We start from the raw sequence: 6,000 nt of genomic DNA on the forward strand, positions 1-6,000 counted from the left end.
CACACCTTCTCCGCGACAGCATCCATACATTTCTTAACAAACTCTCCGTCAGTGAAATGCTTACCGCTGCTTGCTATCAGTTTAGCAACCCGAAAGCTGCCCCGAACGGATGCCTGGTTCAGCTGAGCTTGGCGTCCAAATCTATTCTGCTGAGATAGTAGTCCACTCTTTAGCTTTGAGAGTTTGTCTGCTCGTATTTGGCCTTGCAAGCTATCGTGCTTGTCTTTGTGACGGGATTCATAGTGTCGGCGAAGATTGTATTCTTTGAATACCGCCACCGTCTCTTGACAGATGAGACAAACAGCCTTTTCTTTGCATTGAATAAAAAAAAAAAAAATAATCGTTTGTCCACTGCAGGTTAAATACCCTTGCATTCTGAATCAATTTTTCACCTCTTATGCCATTATTCCATTCTCTCTTTGACAGGCCTAGGATTTTTTTTCTGGAGGCCAAATAGGAAAAAAATACGAAAGCGTCTCTGGTATTGTTCAGAGGGCCGGGCCAAATGTGCTGACGGGCTGTATCCGGCCCGCGGGCCGTAGTTTGGTGACCACTGGGTTAGCATGTCTGCCTCACAGTTCAGAGATGCGATGTTTGATCTTGAGCTCCGGACTTCCTGTGTGGCGTTTGCATGTCTTCCCCGTGACTGCGTAGGTTTTCTCTGGGTACTTCGATTACCTCCCACATTACAAAACATGCATGGTTGGTTGATGTGACGCCGGAGATCAGAGGTATTCAATTAAAAGTCACAGAGGTCCACGACTAAAATTTCTTCCAATTAAAAGGCCCGAACCAAAGTCCAACTTCCCTTTATGTCTAGCCTATGTTCACATTTTAATATAGTTTCAATATTTAGTCATTTTCAACAGAGCACACTTATATACTAAATATTTAGCAATGTTCCCATTAAACACCATTGCCAGTCAAACAAATATCAGGCGTTTATTTCACATTCAAGAAAATGTGGCTCTAGGAACTTAAGGGTGCCACTTCCAGAAAAAAACTGTAAAATATCTCCTGCACAAATATATCAAGTGCATTGAGTTAACATCTTTTACCTTTTTTTTTTTTAAATCAAAGAGTGATCAGCCTAAACAAAACTGGAAGCCTAATTATCCAAGTAAAACAGGTCAACATGTTCAATACACAATCAATAAAAATGGCTGTCATCATGAAATACTAATTCAAAATGAGCTATAACACCACCTTTTCTTTTGAATATTTTTTAACTTCTCTTAATGAGAAAAATGAGTTTGTGACTGCCCTGCCAGTGACTTAAATCTGGGTTGGAACGGAGTCAGGGCCATTGGAATTTGGGAGATTATTTCACACACATCTGGGCTTTGTGTTTCCCTTTAAATAATGTTTGTGCAACCCCATTTAAGCACTCCTTCACAACTTCCCCATCACTGAATGTTTTAGTTTACTTTTAGTGAACATTCGTTTGCATGCTGCTGGGCTGTAAACGAAAATGTAAAAATCTGTTATACTGCACTCGAAGTTCGATGTTTTTGCATGCGCTCACCTCAAACTTCAGCGGATGACTTTGCACAAAAGGGCGGTACTTTGTTTCGTAGTGGCGCTTTGCAATGTTGCGACGGTTTTGGAGCATATGATGCACACTGGTTTTGAATCGGCTGCAGCCAGAACGAAACTAAATTTCTCCGTCCATTCATTTAAAACAAGAGATATCGACTTTGCTAACTTTTTAGCAAGGCATACTGTCAGCAGCACTCTCTTCCCGTCTGCTGCGCAATTGGCAGTGGATCGTAAACAAAAGATTTGATTGACTCAAATCAGTGACGCCTTTTCCGTATTGATTAGAATTGCAGCGCCAACGTTTGCGAATGCGCCCTGAAAAAAATTCATCATAGATTGGTCATGGGTCCGGTCCGAACCATCCGGACCGCGGTCCGCCATTTGGTGATGCCTGCCGTAGATTGTCCCTAGGTGTGATTGTGAGTGTCAGGGGTAGTTCGTCTTTTGCGTTTGGCTGGCAAACAATTCAGCGTGTACCCCGCCTTACTGCCCGAAGACAGCTGGGATAGGCTCCCGCACGCCCGCGACACTCATGAACAGAAGCGGCTTGGATAATGGATGGCTGGAGTTCCCCACACAGTGTTGCCAACTCCTCAGAAAGGAAAAGCAGCTATGGCTGTGTTGGAATTTATCCATCCATCCAATCTTCTGTACCGCTTCTCCTCACTAGGGTCGCGGGGGGTGCTGGAGCCTATCCCAGCCATCTTAGGGCAGGAGGCGGGGGACACCCTGAACTGGTTGCCAGCCAATTGCAGGGCACATAAAGACGAACAACCATCCGCGCTCACACTCATACCTAGGGGCAATTTAGAGTGTTAAATCGGCCTGCCATGCATGTTTTTGGAATGTGGGAGGAAACCGGAGTACCCGGAGGAAACCCACGGAAGCACGCCGAGAACATGCAAACGCCACACAGGATGGCCGGAGCTGGGATCAAACCCCCGCCCGATGCTGTCTCTCACTTTGAGGCCATCGTGCTAACCAGTCATCCACCGTGCTGCCCCGTGTTGGAATTTAGTCACCAATTAAATGCAAATTGCTAGGGAATAAACCCTTAATTAGGTGGCACGGTGGTCGACTGGTTAGCATGATAGCCTCCCAGTGCCGATCGTCAGCCAAGAAAATTTTTTCGTCACAGCCGCATATCCCGTGTTAAAAAAATTAATGAAAAAAAACAATGAAATGCCGCACAGTGGTAATGTCCCCTGTCGCTCAATCGTGGTTCGCAGGTCCGTTTGAGGAAATGTTTTGAATTTTTGGTATGTGCGAATTTCTAGCACAATGTAAAGCTGTACCAAGGTGATAACAACTTTAAATTAAAGTCTCAATTAAAGAATCCCAAAAAAAAAACAACAAAAAAACATTCAATTCCAATTATACTAAACCCCCAGTTGCTCCTTTGCCATCAGTCGGTAGATGAGGTAATAGTGTGAAGAACTTTGAGTACCGAAGGTGGAAATGCGCTATATAAGTGACAGCGTATAAACTTCCTGTTGAGCTTGGGCCACTCCTAGTCATTTACTGTTGATTTTCGGACACTGCCATGTCACTTCTTGTTGAATTTGGGGCATTTCTGAGTCACTAACTGTGGATTTTGAATTTCAAATTTGGCAGCAGCATGTAAATGATGTTGAACGCGTCATGCTAATGAGGTTAATTGGGAAAAAGTGAATTAAGTAAATTGGATGAAATATGAAAGGAAATACAGGAAAGTGAACTGAATGTGTTGAATGGCGTAAATTTCTAATTGGAACAATGTAAACGTGAAATGTCGAGTGTGTCATGGAATTGAAGTGAATCTAGAAAATGTGAATGAAGTCAATCGTTGAATTCGATTGAAATTAATCGGATGAAAAATGTAAAAGGAGATGCAGGAGAAGAATTGAATGTTTTTGAATTTCGAATTGGAAGCATGTAAAGGCACTATTAGGAATGAATGGGGAAAATTCTGGGGGAAAACGTGAAATATTAAGGGAACCTAAAATTTTTTGAATGAGAAAATTGGAAGGCCTCATCATGGCGTGAATATTTGGAATACATTGAAGTTGGAACAGTGAGAATCAGTTGAAAAATAGAATAGAATAGAAATCCCTTTATTGTCATTGTACTCAAGTGTGCAACGAGATTAGAGGGCTCCCCTCTCCAGTGCAATACAACAATAATACAGACAAATATATAAATTAGATAAATAAATAAGACAGTGCAATGGAATTCAGTACTGAATAGGGCACAAAGAAACACATCACAATGCTGTTTTGCAAGGTTAGGTAAGTAAGGAGTTGCGTCAAATAAGTGTGAGGAATAAGTTGGAATAAATAATAATAATAATGATAAAGTTATAGATTTCACACAATTAAGTTTCAATTTTGAAACGTGTCTAAACAGCTGTTGTTTTAAAACAAATGTATTTCCATTACAATTACAGAAAAATGCTTACGGAAATCAATATTTTTCATCCAGAAGAGTGATTTTTTGTTATTTTTGTCATGACAAGATAGTATTCTCGTTCAATGAGACTTTCAAGCACTTATCAATTCAACCAGCACTTCCCAAATTCTACTCAAAGGAGATTAATTAACTACAAGTCTAATACAGTACATGTGAACCATAAGCATCTCGCAAATTACCTCGGGGGGGATTACAACTGTGGAAAACAATAAATCTATCAATGAATTTAATGAGGGCTTTCTGTCAGTAGAGTTTGGGTCTTATTTTCATTTGTAGAATGACAATGGGATAGAATGGGGTTCATTGTTAAATTGTTAATCATAATGTGATACCACAGTCAGCAAATTTCCTTGTATGAGGGGGGTGGGGAATATGCTTTTATGGTCTTGTCAGCCAATGAGAAAGGACATCGAAATAGATCATACAGTTTCTCCCACTGAAAAAATTAAAACAATATAAATCATGTACCTGCCAGTTTTTCGTGAGGTGTCAATGTTTGTTATCTGTTGTATAATAATCATGCTCAGAATCTTCATTGCTCCCAGTGTTAACACATTTGCCCGGAAAAAGTAACAGTAACTTTATAGATTACTTGATTTTAAAAGTAACAAAATTTGATTAGAAGTTACTTTATGAGGTATTTTCAGCAGATGGCGAAAGTTCCACTTTAAGGCACACTTTTATGACCTTAACATTCGCACTGAATGGACAATCTTGGCTGGACCCATACTTTTAGAATTATGTTAGTCAATACATAATTTAACTGCCTTTAGTTTCTTTTTAACAAAAAATTGGCGACGATGAGCGACCAGTATGAGCAAAACGAGTTTCACTCTGTTTTGCGTGTAAAAACAAGTCTGCAGAAGCTGCAAAGTTAAAACATGAAGACTTCTACAAAGATCACAATTCACAACAGCCATAGTGGACTTTAAGGACACTTATTTACTGTTACTTATTTTATGTTTGTCAAAATATATCAAAATGTTAGCATAAAATGAAACAAACCACTCAGAGATATATGTTTTTATTTTGTTTGTCAGCTGTTACATAAACTATCAGCATCACTTTTTTTCTGATGCCAACATAGTTTTACTCTCCACTTTTCCCTTTCCAGCAGCAACTCTCATTCAGTGTTTGCCCATGTCAGTAAGATGATTTTTAATTTCTACGTCAATAGGGAAACACATAAGGGATCGGCCCTTTCCAATCACAGAAATGGAAATCACAAGCCAGGCGTTCACTGTTGCAGAAAATTATGTGTGGCAAACCAGACACTTCTCCTAGTTGCGGACAATGTCGAGCTGGCTAGAGAGCAAGACATGAAAATTCAGTCTGGCTTCAGGTAGTGTTTGTTTTTTATTTTAATGTGCACACAATAAAAAAATGTATAATTTGTCTTTTTTTTTTCTTCTCCAAAACTTACTTCACGCTGCTATAATTAAACACTACAGATGAGCTGTCAGTGAAGTCCATCCATCCATCCAAACCACCTGGGCCACAGGAACTTTTGTTACCAGAAACTTATTTTGCCAGGAACTAAATTTTCCTGGGCTTGTTGTTGGAAAGGGGCTATATTCTTCTTCTCTCTCGCCCTATTAAACACACAAAGAAGCACTGTTGTGGAGGTCAATCATGGTTTAACTTTCACTTTGCTCAAAAACATTAACAAAGGCTTTGGAATAAATGCGACATGGGATTCTAGTTGAGGTAAGCTGTTTTAAGACAAACACTTGAACATTTTATTTACCGATGAATTCGTCATTCTGAGCGAGCCGTGCTTGTTGGCTGGCGGCGTCTCTGCTAAGAGCTTTTCAACAAAGCATTTTACTAAATGACTAAATGAATGTCACAATGTTATGATTTTTCTGTTCGTTTACTGAATTAATGTAGACTGGCAGATAAAACAAGTGTAGTTGCTGCGATGAGTCGCAGCCAATCAGCTCACCGGACGAAGCCACTTTTATTTTATAAGTGTCATATAAAGTGAAGGAAGTCTTTTTTCATGTGTCATAA

This window comes from Idiotropiscis lumnitzeri, chromosome 10, assembly GCF_059441095.1.
Source record: "Idiotropiscis lumnitzeri isolate Australia: NSW breed Sydney's pygmy pipehorse chromosome 10, RoL_Ilum_1.0, whole genome shotgun sequence".
In the NCBI taxonomy this organism is placed as follows: Eukaryota; Metazoa; Chordata; class Actinopteri; order Syngnathiformes; family Syngnathidae; genus Idiotropiscis; species Idiotropiscis lumnitzeri.